General features: G+C 38.5%; 1 pseudogene; it reads left to right on the forward strand.

Annotated features, from left to right (window-relative positions):
- The first annotated feature begins 13,289 nt into the window (after window positions 1-13,289).
- On the forward strand, window positions 13,290-14,114 carry LOC113573227 (annotated as a pseudogene).
- The last annotated feature ends 764 nt before the right edge of the window (window positions 14,115-14,878 follow it).

The following is a 14,878-nucleotide window of genomic DNA, read 5'->3' on the forward strand; positions in this document are numbered from 1 at the left end:
TTAACTCTTATCCTGTTTTTTGGGGGGAGGGTGGGCACGGTGGTGGTGCTGTACAGTTAATTGGCTATTATAAACAGTACAGTAAGGTCTTTTGGAATTACTGGTCATAATTTTTTTTTTTTAATGTAAACATTTAATTATTACTGTTAATTAATTATTACTGCATTAATACTGTATGGGAGGTGAATTAGAACCTCTACTAAATTTAATAAACTCCTTTATTCCTAAATCATTAAAATTAGCAGCACATGATTTGCATTTTAGTTTTAATCAGAAATAACTGCAAATTACATTACATTAAAATATATAATGTGGTATATTTATTTTATTATATTTATTAATTATACATACATTATATATATATATATATATATATATATATATATATATATATATATATATATATATATATAAAATGTGTACTTAGAGCCTCTATAACCTTCTAGTAATATTATATTAACATTAATGTAAACATAAGGTTTTACTGGACAGAAAGAACAGGATTATAATAATTTTTTAGGTTTATTTAATTTTGACATCAGAAATCTACACCCTTTGAGCACCTACTCAAAATCGTGCACATTTGATGGTAAGGTGATCTTTCACACTTTCTTGGATGACTTTCAGATTCTGTTGCAAAGTGTAAACACATTTTTCAGTGACGAAGCAAGCAGAAATTCAGCACTAACTCCATTTGAGTGATTTTTATAGCCTTAAATATTTTTTAAATTGCTGTTCATAAAGCATAAAGTCTTTTATTTTTATCATCTGCTACTATGAATGCTTTGAGTCCAAGAATAAAGTTTCATCTCTAGATTGGCTTGTGTTTTTGCAATAAGATACAGTCTACACCTTTAAGCTTAAGTATAATTCTTTTGTGACTTTGCAGATCTTTATTATTGTCATAACCCCCGGCTGAATTTAATTCATCCTCTGCCCTTTTGCACATGTGGGTGTGCATGGTGGTTTGTAATTGCAAATTAAAACTTTACACTGCTTAATTTATTCACAGCTGATTTAATTTGCTGTGATTTATTCAATGTTTGCAAGGGGTGGGGGTAGCACAGTGTTACTGGATTCAGCTGATTCTAATCCGATTAAATTTGTGTGTTTTATGCTCTCTGTAGTACTCAGTCAAGCCAGATCAACAAAGCTGAAATGGAGCAGCTGTCAATTGTGCCAGTATCAGTGTGTTTATTTCACTGATGGAAGTCGAATGCACAATTTGTCACTATTAAGAAATAATTGCTACAAGGGCAAAACAAGACCATTTTGTGCACTCTCGAAAATTTGTGAGTTTTTGCATAAAACATGTATCTAAAGGACAGCTGCACTTAAATGAATACTGCGTTCTCTTGACAAACTACCTGATCAATGGGTAGTCTCTACAATCATTCTTTTGCACATCACTTCATCCGACTATATGGTTTTCTTTTAAGCCATGTGTCATCATTTGGAAGAGAATGGGTTAGCAATTTCTATATCTGCTGCATAAACAAGATTTAATAGAGTACAGCATATTACCATAATGGTTTTTCTCCAACTTTGGGTTGGATATAGTTTTTGTAAAAGGTTTTTTTTGTAGTGTACCCAGAATGTTACAGCATCAGAAGCCGTTGATTAGTGAAGGTCCTTTTAAACTCATGTTTGAATTAGCATCAGTGAATATAAAGTTTGAGCTTAAATGGTTACTTTTATTGACCACAGAGATAATACACCATTTTTAAAGGTACACAATACCAGGACAATATAGGATTCTGATGTCAGCTGTAGTCCATACTCATGAAAATCCAGTATAATTATTCATATTTGTTCCTGTTGTCTGAGTGAATTCTGTCCAAAATTCAAACAGGACAAAATGAAACTGCAAAAGATTAGACCACAAAATACCACAATTCAGCTCTTACTGTTGGAATAATAGCTACAGGATACACTTAATTTAATGACTCTGGTTTGTTTGCTGTTTTTCTAATGCAAGTGGTCAAAGCAGCGGGTTTCACATGCTGTTCTCCACTGGCTCGTCTCTGGGGAAGCCTGTGATTCTGCACTGCAGTCTGATAACAGCACTATTGAGGACTGTAATATCTACCTGCTGGGGTGTTTGTGTAAACTGGCTGCTTTAATTCTCCACTCCCCTGGTGGCCACCAATGGCTCCATTAAGGTGGATTTACGCTGGTCTGATGAATCACGGCCGCTAAGGTACGTGACATGGTTATCCATCTGGGAGGCAGTGACTACCTTGGGTAGACATTTCCTTTTTCTGCTGGTCTAGGAGCAGCTTTTCCTCCCAAAATCCAAACCTTAAGTCCAAGGAAAAGTAGCATAGAAGTAGCAAAGGTTATAAAAACAAGGTTAGTTTTTGGAGATTAGGAGAAAAGGTTAACCTTTATCATCACCCACTTGTTTCTGTGTATGTATTTCTTGCTTAACTCTCCTGGCTTACCTTTGCTGTCAAGACATTTTCAGTTCTGCATAATTTTAACTGGCATACCAAACTTTACAAGTCAAAGACACTAGCAAGTGAACTTTTCTCCATTGTTACTCCTACACTGATTCTACACCTAGCTATTCATGTTTATTTGCACTTAGTGTTGCTTCAAACAAAGCAGACAAGAAAAACATTGTGTGAGCCTAGTCACAAAACAACATTCCAACTGCAACATGCCTACTAATTTTATGTAAGTTTTTCAGATTTATTTATGTATTTATGGAATAATAATAGAGTGCTGTTTTATTTAATAGGCTCATGCTGTGGGCCAGGGAGATTATGTGCAGAGGCATAAATGTGTTGTGCTAGTGGATTTTAATGTGGAAATTAAGATGGAGCTCCAAGCCAAACTGGTGCAGCACTTTGAAAGAGTGAAGACATGCAGATATTCTAACATCTAATAACTTACCATTGATAACAAAACTATTTGCATACATGTAATGATGATGATTGCTTGGTGTCTCAGTCTTGAAAGCAGTGGATGATGATGCCTTCTCAATCACCTTCTCAATTATGAAATGTAATAATTATAGTTCTCATTTTACTTCAAACACAACATGAAATCTGATGCTGGAATCAATGTATTGATATGCATAAGACATTTGAAAAAAAGAAAATGTCAGTGAATCTGTGATTATGACAAAGCCAAAAATAATGAGAAAAAATGCAGCAACAGTATCTGTGAACATGATAAAGACTAATGAATGGATAGTTCTATTATTGATAGAACTGGATCATCAGGGCCTGTGGTAAGCAGGGGAGGATGTCATTTGAAGTCTGCCAACATCTCTACAGTTTTCTGTGCATTTAGCAACAGCTGGTTATGACAGCACCAGAACACCAACTGACTTCCTTTGTGTAGACAGAGTCATCACTCTTGGTTATGAGACCAACTAAAGTGATGTCATCTGCAAACTTTAGGGTCTTTATAGTTGGCCCCCTGCAATACAGTTTTTGGTGCAGAAACTGAAGGGGTGAAAGAAACCAACATGCCTTCAGTTTGTCTCCCCACCAGCATATGAGTAGAGCTGAGAGCTCTGGTACTACAGTGTGAAAGGCCAAGCTGAAGTCCACATACAGAACTCTAGCATAGGTCTTTGAACTGACCATATGCTGTAGGACTAAGTGCAGGACCAAGAGTACTGCATCATTGATGGATCAAACTGTAGAGGATCCAACTTATGTTTAAAATCCGACCCGGTCTTGCAGATTTTTCCTTTGTAACATACGAAGGATTCGGCCCTTTCTCTCGCAGGATGCTGCCCAAGTACTTGTACAGCCTCATTTAACCTCATAGACAGACCACTGCCACTAGCGTCTTGCTGGTCTTCCTCTAAGAGCCATCAGACCTCTAAACTTGTCCAGAATGCAGCAGCATGACTGCTTTTCAATCTTCTGAAGTTCACACGTCACTCCGCTGCTGCACTCCCTTCATTGGCTTCCAGTACCTGCCCGCATCAGATTTAAAACCTTGATGCTTGCCTGCAAAGCCAAAAATGGACCAGCCCCTCCATACATGATGTCAGTGTTCAAAGCCTGATCCGTACCTCTAGTACTTCAAAGCACAAGTACAGCCCATCTTGAAATATCATGCTTCAATTCTCATGGAAGACAAGCATTGGGAGCATTCTATGTCCTGGCTCCTAGATGGTGAACTGGACAGTAGAGTCCCATGCAGAGTTTAAACACAGACTGAAGACCCCTCTATTTGTGGAATAATTAAATGACCACTGATGCTGCTCCTATGTTGACTAACTGAAAATGTAGTACTTATTTTATTGTAGGGTACTGTTTATTGCACTGATTGTTGTCTGAGATAGAGCTTATATGTGTTTTGCACTTCTAGGCATCAGCATTGATTCCTGTATTTGAACAGCATTCTAGTTCAATGGTATCTGTACTCTACTGGCTAGAATGCATTCCATGAGTAAATGACGAAGTACTTTTGTATGTCACTTTGATAAGAGAGTCTGCTAAATTCAGTAAACGTAAATGTAAAATCCTACCAGGTGACTATAATAGATTTCAGATTGGTTAGAATTAGGCAACTAGGCTTTCATGAATACAGAGGTCAGGGCATCTGGTCTGTTTTTTTTGTTTTTTTTGTGGACCAGGATTATGGAAGATGACTTGTAGCATGGAAACAGGGGAAAGTTCCAATGAATTCTTGAAGATGTCTGTGAAAACTAGTGCTAATTGATCACAGTAATGCTTTAGGCTGGAGGTGAGACTATGTCTGGGCCTGGAGCTTTTCCCATCTTATGTCTTCTAAACAGCCTGTTAACGTCTTGTTCATTGAAGGTTAAATGGGTAGAAGTGAGAAGCAGGGTCTTGGGATTGTATAGTCTCTGTACTATCATGAAGCCTAAACCCTGACTGAAAGACTACATTTATCTTATTGTGATTTAGGTATGATCTTAGCTGCTGAGTTACAGCTTTTTCTAGGCTCTTCGAAATAAATAGGAGGTTTGAGATTGGCCTGACAGCTGACATGGGTCAAGGTTAGATTTTTTGATGAGTGGTCTGATTACTGCTAATTTTAATGATTTAGGAATAAAGGAGTTTATTAAATTTAGTAGAGGTTCTATTTCACCTCATCCCAACATATTGGCAAATTATTAAAGCCAACAAGCCTCAAGTGAAGAAGTGAACCAGTAGAGAGAATGAAAAGCTGGTTTGTTTCCGCAGACTGGACTTTTTTTTAACAGATGACAGATTGTACAGATTAGATAGTAGCTACAGTGCAGACCCTTTGATTGCAAAGACATGTATTCCAACTAACTCCTGTATTCCAACTAAAACTCAGGTAAGATGACAAACCATTCAGCTGAATTTACACAGCTTTGTAAAAAGGATTAAAGATGCAAAACTCTGGCTAGATAAGGGAACAAAGCAGTAAATACTCAAACAAAAAAGCTACACTGCTGCTAATGACCCAACTTAAGTGTGGCAAGGCTTCAAAGAGATTACGAGCTGAGAAAAACTCCACTTCTCCTTAATAACTACAAACTAACCAAGGAGTTGAATAATTTCTACAGCAGATTTGAATGTGCTAAGAACATTCAGCAGATGACAGATTGTAGAAGTTAATGAAGTTAATGACCTGTTAAAGAAGTTAATGACTTGTTGTTGGCTTCTGACCAGGGTAATGTCTCTTTACTTATATTGCTTTATCTGTGTACAGCATTTGACACTATAGATCACAACATTTTACTAAAGAGACTCTAAAATGTTGTTGGGATTAGCCCTTTCCTGGTTTAAATCTTATCTACATTTACACCATTAGCTGACACTTTTATCTAGAGTGACTTACAATTATGACTGAGTACAACTTGAGCAATTGAGCATTAAGGGCCTTGCTCAGGGGCCCAGCCGTGGTAACTTGGCAGTGGTGGGACTTGAACCAGCAACCAGTACCTTAACCACTGAGCTACCACTGCCCATTATCTAGTCGTTACCAATTTGATAACATAAATGCTTGTTTCTTTATATATGCTACCTTATACGTAAACACTGTCCTAGTTTCGACTGCTACGCTGATGATATTCAGCTATATGTCTCCAGAGAACATATATTAACTCAGTATTATTGCGGAATGCATAAAGGATGTGAGACACTGGATGTTGAAAAACTTTCTCTCACTTAATCCTGACAAAAAAAGAGTTGCTTCTATTAGGCCCAGAGATATTGGAATGATTATGGATTGCAGTCTCTTGTTCAAAGCTCATGTAAATAATACTTCTAGGATTGCCTTTCTTCACCTCTGGAACATTGCAAAGATTAGTTATTAGCGCATGTTACCACAATTTTTTTTTCTCCAACTTTGGGTTGGATATAGTTTTTGTAAAAGCTTTTTTTGCAGTGTACCCAGAATGTTACATCAGAAGCCGTTGATTAGTGAAGGTCCTTTTAAACTCATGTTTGAATTAGCATCAGTGAATATTACATTTAAGCTTAAATGGTTACTTTTATTGACCACAGAGATAATGCACCATTTTTAAAGGTACACAATACCAGGACAATATAGGATTCTGATGTCAGCTATAGTCCATACTCATGAAAATCCAGTATAATTATTCATAATATTTGTTCCTGTTGTCTGAGTGAATTTTGTCAAAAATTCAAATAGGACAAAATGAAAATGCAAAAGATTAGACCACAAAATACCACAATTTGTAACGCATGTGGCCCGAGTGCCGGAGGGCGAGGGGCAGGACGCACAGGCTCCAGCGACATGGACAAACATTTATTTATACATAAAGACAACGGCACTCACATGCATTACAAACGATGAACATGAACACAACACAGTTAACATTAAACAAACATGATGAACACAGATACATTTAACAATGACGAGAAGAACATTTAACTTTAACATTAACACTGTCACACTACCTCAACAATGGCGGACAACACTGCGCACAATGACGAGTTTAAATACACAAAGACTAAAACAATACAGGTGTGTGCAGGTGTGGTTATGAACAAGATCCTCCCACTGCACGTGGCGGGCCAAACCATGTGACTCGCGAAGGCGAGCGTTCCGTGACACAATTCAGCTCTTACTATGGAATAATAGCTACAGAATACACTTAATTTAATGACTCTGGTTTGTTTGCTGTTTTTTTAATGCAAGTGGTCAAAGCAGCGGGTTTCACATGCTGTTTCCACTGCTAGGCTGATAATATTAGGCTATATGTTTTAGCCAAACCAGAGGACATATATCAACTTAGTATTATTGAGGAATGCATAAAGGATGTGAGACACTGGATGTTGAGAAACTTTCTCTCACTTAATCCTGACAAAAAAAGAGAGAAGTGAGAGAAAGTTTCTATTAGGCCCAGAGATTTTGGCGCGATTACGCATCCCAGTCTCTTGTTCAGAGCTCATGTAAATAATATTTCTAGGACTGCCTTTCTTCACCTCTGGAACATTGCAAAGATTAGGAACATACTCTCCTCACACGATGCAGAAAAGCTAGTTTATGCATTTATCACTTCAAGATTGTACTGTACTCACCGGAGGCTTGGACTTGGACCTTTGTAATGCTGCTTTGTGACATCATCTGTTGTAAAAAGCGCTATATAAATAAATTTGAATTGATTGATTTGATTTGAAATAGTCTCAAAGAGCATATGCAGAGGAGATGCCAGATTTCCATTCAGCAACTTTAATTTAAAATTTTGAAAATCAATATCATGAATTACAAATTGATAATGAACTTGCTTTCAATACACATCAAATTTTAATCAAAGAATTTACAATTTTTGGTCTTCACAAGCTACCTCCTTGAGCAGCTAAAGTTACTGAGGTGGAAATCTACAGTATATGAAGACAAAATGCCAATGACCATTCAGAATAACTAAGCATAATGCTCTTTCAGTCTGGATCACCAGTCACTAATAAATATTTCTATTAATAATAGCTAATTAATAATAGCTTTTACTAATAAATAGCTTTCTTGAACACTGCACTTAGGTCCAAGAAGTGGCCTCGTACAGTATGTGAAGAGAAAATGCCAAATGACCATTCAGGATAGCACTCGGCATACTTTAAATCTTTGGGAAATGTGTTGTATGGACTAATATTTAGTAAAAACATTTATTATGTACATATAATATTGTTTTTCAGTGACTCCGTTTAGTTAAATAGAAATAAAAACCTGTGGTTACCTTGGTGTCATCATAAGGGAGCTAAATATTTGTAGTTGTAGTGAAAAAAAAGACAAATTAAAACTATTCAGAATAACACAACATAGTCTAAGCAATCTAAACTTGCAAAGCATGCAGAATAAAAAATTAGCAGTAATTAGATATTCTGAATTTTCATAGTGTGAATGACCATTGACTAATGAACATCTCTAATTAAAAGCAGGTAACTTTTATAGTGTTAATTAGCATTCACTAACTGCCATATTTTGCTCACATATTGTATTGCATTCAAAGACTTTGATAACACACTTTTTTGGGGGGGTCTTCACAAGCTTCCAGCTTGCCGTACTGAAGGTAGGTACTAGACGTTGGCTCAAACAGTGTGAAGGCATGACAAATAACATGACAAGTGAGATAAAAATAAATAAAAGCACATACCGTAGGTATTCTCTTTCAGGAATGAGTTCTATTAAGCTATTGCTATATGCGGTGCCCTGTGGTGCACCGCGCAGCCAAGGTTCAATTAACGTTGCATTAATTTATAACAAATGCAATTTAATAAACGTGACTGAACCTACATAAACCTGCGCGTCATGACCATGTTCTTAGTTATGCTAGTAAATATTAAATAAAGCCCATAGTCTGAACAACTGTTTACGTTAGCGTAAGCACATACAGTTGAATCTTAAGTGAATTACCCCCAATTAAATGGGAATATTTTAAACAAATCCATTTAAGAAATAATAGCTGTACTTAGCGATTTTCAATGGAATGCAGACAGCTATACTTAATGATTCTCGATGGAAGGGTGACCTGGCGGGTAAGATTTAAATGATTGGAATGGGTTGTCAAAGCAGTTTTAGGGCAGGAGTGCGAGCGGTTTGACATTTTTGTACAAGGTTCAAGAATTCTAAAGCGCAATGAGGTAATCGCTGAATATGGTTGTTGCGTCATAATGACTTTATAATCGCGGCCGGCATTATTTTAGGCTTCTTCACAGAGACCTGTCGATAAGAATTGATCAGCGAGGTGTGATGTACCTCGAGGTTAAAACTTATATTAGAGTTTAAAGGAATTTACAGCGTCAAAGGGTTTCAAATTGCTAATTAAATGGTGTATTTATAATTTTCCATGTGAGTGTTCATTATAATTAAATAACAATTAAATTCAAATTAAAAACGCCTACTAGCATTTGCATTCCTGTGTACATTGGCTGCCAAATTTAAAACGAAATAGCAAAAACAAAGTCATTTTCACATTTAATTTTCCTCGTCTTAACGTTATGACTAACAAATTAGAAATGGAACACTGTCATTCGCGTTTGCTTTCCTCACCTCACATACGGTGGCCAGGAATAGCAAGTATGCTTAAGTTTGAGCGCTTGATCGAAAATTTGGCGAAAGAAGAGACTTTCTAAAGAATACTACATAACGCCCAAAAGAGAGGCAAAGTTTTCATTTACATTTACATTTTAACAGAATTGGATCGTGATTCACACTTCCAGCCCACTACGGTGGCTGCGAAGACCCATCAGGCTGCAAATGGAAAAAAAAAACACTACAAACACAAAGCATATTCAGCAAAATGACAACGCATGCGCTACATTTCACAAACGCGGTGCAAATTCAGAAAACGCATGCAACTTCAGAAACGCTGCAAATCCAGTTACAACACAACGGAAGTGCTGTTTCCGTTGGACACGAAGGTGGGGTGGACCAACGGGAAGTCAAATTGGAGGTGACAACCAAGTGAAAAGTAAGTTTTTCGGTTACCCCGCTTTCATCATGGCTAGCTCTGCATTCTTGCGTATTTATTTATGCTAGGCTGTACATATCGTAGCCTTAAAAACGTTGATAAAACCCACTTAACACAATTCAAGTTCTGTCTAAATACCTGGCTAGCTAACTAGCAACTATTTTGCAATCCCATTCAACCTAATGAGACACTGTATAACAACTCTGGTTTTTGGCTAAATACCTACAATTAGATTGTTATTTATTTCAAATTACATTTTGTATGCATGTAGCTATAAACATCACACTTCAGATAAGAACAAGATAACTAGTTTACCAGCATGACCAATGACTAGACTGGTCGCCCAGAATAATCGGATTGAGTTTTGACTAGTATAATAATGATGGACAACCTTGAATCTGATCATACTGGTTGAACAGCTTGGTCAAGGTGTTTATGCTGCTGGACCCGCTGTCTAGTTTGTCATTGTAGTGTGTCAGCTAAGCCAGAAAACTTGAACCAAAATGATTTCCCGTGGCTCAGAACTCCCTTGTGTCAGCTCCTTGCAGTCCTTGTGGAGGACTTTTTTTTTTTTTTAGTTTTGAGGACTTGCAGAGACAAAGTGGGCTAGCTCCACTACTCAACTGGACTATGGCTGTAGAGAATTGCATCACACTGAACATGGATTTTAAGGTAAAATAAACTAACAAGGTTCACATTTTAAAAATGTCTTTAGTTTAAGTTGAACAAATTTGCTGGTAAACTTTAAAATAATCTTGAGTATTTTATATTTAGTTTTAAACAGTTTTAGCATTACAGGTTTCTCCAACTCTCCAACTAAATCAATACCTTTGCAAGTGCTTTTACGCAATTCTATAACACATAGATGAAATTAAAATTATCAAAAGTTTAAATAAATTCAGTTTTATATACTTATTGTATACACTTCTACAAGTGCTTTTGCTCAATTCCAAAAAAATAAAGAAAACGTAACAAAAAGACACTTACTATTTGTATATAAACCTGTCAAAACTGTCACGTTTTTCCGAACATCAGAACATCTTGAATGGAGAAGCCTGTCTTGTTTTCTGAAAGTAAATGAGCAAAGCATGGTCAAAACCTAAATGATATGTGTAATACAGAAGTACACAGTTCAAATCTTAACTATTATTATGCATTTTTAGTTAAGAAACCCCACATCAACCCTCAAAATCACACGTGGAGGGTAGCTGTCTTGCAGGGTGTTCTCTGGCAGTTAATAACCCACATTTGGTTTATTTCCACCTGACACAATATGTGGCATATTCACTCCAAGGTAGGAACAAAAAACTGTGAGTCAGTCCCATAAAAAGACTAAAATTAAGGATCCCTGTACTTTTCTTAGTAATCTGTTCATATCTTAATAGTCATTTTTTGTTTTGTGCATATAGCAGGTACCTGCCAGTTGATGGAGAAGCACTCTACATGCCACCTTTCTCGACTTAGAGAGGGCCTTCGATCGCGTATCCCATCAGCTTATTTGATACGCACTCTGTGACCATGGCATGCTTTAAGAGCTCCAATCACTCCAATAGCCAGGGATTCTTGTCTCCTCTAATCACTTTGTGCTTCCAGAAGCACTAAGCTTCACATGAAAGAGGTTTTCTATAGCATCTGCAGTCAGCTTGTTTTCAGTATAGCACATAGAAGGCTTGAAGAGTGATAGATGCTGATCTAGGGCATTAATTATCTCAAGTGTTGCCAGTCCCTGCTTAAATCTAGAACAAATTATGTTTAACAAACTCTACTGTTTTCTCCAAGTAATGCGTATATTTAGTACTACCTAGCAAATATTTCATAGCTATAGAGAATTAAAGCAAAACCTAATGGAGCCTACATCCAGGTGAGTGGCACAAGAGAAGTGAAACACCTCACATTATTCTTAAATCTCATTCATTCTGGATTTACAAAGGAGTCACAGATGAACAGTTTTCAACAGAAAACATGACATCCATCCTGCTGGAAAGAACAAACTCAAAGGTGCTTGACATGAGTAGAAATGATTTGAAATTCTCACAAACTGCTTTTAAACTTGCAATATATGTGAATCATTTTTGGATAATAATACTTTGCAAAGTTTACAAGTTTGCTGTATATGACCTTTTTCTTTTTTATTTTCTTTTATTCTCTTCCTTCCCCTTAGACCTGTAGTTTTGCTGATGCTACATTATGGGCTGATTTAAGAAGGTGTTGACCTTCACAGTCAAACATTTCATCATACTAATCTTGGGTGCTGTGTGTGCTTTGTGCTGAGCAAAACTTGGCTGGCCACTGCAGGTGTGGACAGGGAAGGAGAGTGAGCTGAATTTGATCCCAGTGATAAGATTCCCTGTTGGGACCGCGGGGCTGTCTGTAACCCTGACCCTCATCTATCACTGTGCTCTGGAGCTCTGCTGCAGGTATGTGCTGTGCAAGGCAGATGAGACAGCGTTGTAGCAGTTTAGCTGCATACCCATATACACATATGTTATGTACATTCAAGTACCTTACCGAGACAGTGTGCTGCAAATATGTTTTCATCAAATCAGCACTCATTGCATCATACTGCATGCAGAAAAAAGAGAGGGATGTTCAGGCACTGCATGCTGCAGTCATTTGTCATAGAGACTTGTAAAAAATGTATACTTTAGACAGTGTGGGTGTGTGTGTGTGTGTTTGACTTTATGCATGACACCTACTCCCCTGGATGGCTTCCATGTGGGCCAATGCAACACCTAATGATGGCAGACGTGCAATTTAAGTGAATGTTTAGACTGATGTGACCTGTTGGAGAGGATCAGTTAGCCAACCTCACACTCTAACATCATATGAGAAACAGGAAGCCAAACTAATGGCTTATTGCACTTAATGGTACTGTTCAACTAGATATGCTGTCAAGGCCACCACACAAAGCATGGTAAACCTGGACTTAAGATAACACTGTTTGGATGTTGTCCTTAGTAATCCTAAATGGAGCATTTATTTAGGTCATTATATATGGCTTATCTCACACATCATGAACATTTTTGAACGTGTCCTCCACCAACACTTACGAGACATCGTCCAGATGAACGTCAACCAGTGTGGCTTCGTGATAGCTTGTGGAGCTACCGATGCAATCTTCCCAGCCCGCCAGTTGATGGGGAAGCACATCAAGAAAAACAGGCCACTATATGCCGCCTTTCTCGACTTAGAGAGGGCCTTCGATCGTGTATCCCATCAGCTTATTTGGTGCAAACTCCACGACCAAGGCATGCCTGAAGAGCTTGTAGGCTGGGTCAAATTTATACGAATACCAGCAGTCGGGAGAGGTGCGCAGCTGGGACATCCGACAGCTTCCCAGTGAACGTTGGCGTTCAACAGGGCTCTGTCACCGTTGCTGTTCATTCTTGTCATGGACACCGTAACATGGGATCTGCAGGGCAGCGCGCCCTGGATGCTGCTTTACACTGACAACGTCATGCTCGCGACCACCACCCAAGAGGAGCTGCAGCACCAGGTGCAAGCCTGGAATGACCGCCTGAGCTAGTTCGGTCTGCGCCTTAACGTCGCAAAGACTGAGTATTTGGAAACGATTCCCGGTGTGGGCTCAATCCAGGTTAACACTGAAAATCTGGAGAAAACAGAGACGTTTCAGTACCTTCCTATAGGCTCCATCCTACAGAGCGATGGCGGCATCAACGGTGAGGTACGGGCGAAAGTCAATGTGACATGGCTGCGGTGAAAGGAAGCTACCGGCGTCCTGTGTGATGAGAGAATTCCCAAGCGCCTGAAATCGAAAATCTACCAGACTGTGGTCAGGTCCGTCGCACTCTATGGATTAGAATGCTGCTGGCTAGTGACAAGAGCAGCTGAGTGGTGACTACACGCCATGACGCGCGTATGGCTCGCTGGACGCTGGGTGTATCGCTCCACGACCATATTACCAATGATATGATCCGACCACAATTTGGTATTGTGCCCATTGTAGCAAAAGTAAGAGAGGGACGCTTGCACTGGTTTGGCCATGTTCGACATGCAGCTCTGGACACTTTCCAGCATCGCCTACCATCTTGAGGTTAAGAGCCGGCAGCCACACAGACAACCGAAGCATAGGTGGCAAGACGCAATTAACGTGATTCTGAGGGCTGCACACTTGCACCCAGACAATGCGTTTGATCAAGTGAAGTGGCGTTCAAAGATCAGAACAGCTGACCCTGCACTGGCGGGACAATGCTAGGAAGAAGATATGGTTTATCGGATGGTTGTTTTTGTCCACACTGTCTTAGAAATATACATATCAGCCTTGACCTTCACTTTCTGCAGTGCTTTAGAATCTGAACAAAGAATGACATTTTAATATGTTGTCAAATAAAATGTTTTACTTTGTTATATTTTTTACTACCTGTTGTAATGTTTTAGACCAGTTCTCTCTCCGGAGAGGTTAAGGCAACATTCTGATAAATTGAACACAGACATCAAGCAGAAAACTGAGGGGTCACTTGGAAGAATGGAGACTGTTGATATGAGTCTCGGCAACAGGCTGTTAGGACGTGTCATAACGTGTGTGTGTGTGTGTGTGTGTGCGTGCGTGCAAGCAAGCGTGCAAGCAAGCGTGCAAGCAAGCAAGCAAGCAAGCAAATAGTGTTTCATGGTCCTACTCAGTGTGCCTTTATCCCATTGTCCAAAAGCCAAAATTAGGATTTTCTAGGGCAAGACTGACATCTTAGGTTTGATTAAACAAAGTGAATTAGTTGTCTGATTACTTTATGAATTAGCCGTCATCAGGATGATCTTTGTCTTACCTCTTCTTACTTAATAAAGAGAAGCCTTTACCTTCCAGAATAGTTGCAGTCAGTGGAATGCTATTCTGAACTGAGGACAGCAGGGCCAGTCATTAAGAAGGAAAGTCTTAAATCCTTTAGGGGATGAAGGAGGTGGAGGTTTAATTCACACTCTGTGCTCCAGAACTTCTCATTAAGATGCAGTTAATAGCCCGTAAAC

This window comes from Electrophorus electricus, chromosome 1 (assembly GCF_013358815.1).
Source record: "Electrophorus electricus isolate fEleEle1 chromosome 1, fEleEle1.pri, whole genome shotgun sequence".
Taxonomy (NCBI): domain Eukaryota; kingdom Metazoa; phylum Chordata; class Actinopteri; order Gymnotiformes; family Gymnotidae; genus Electrophorus; species Electrophorus electricus.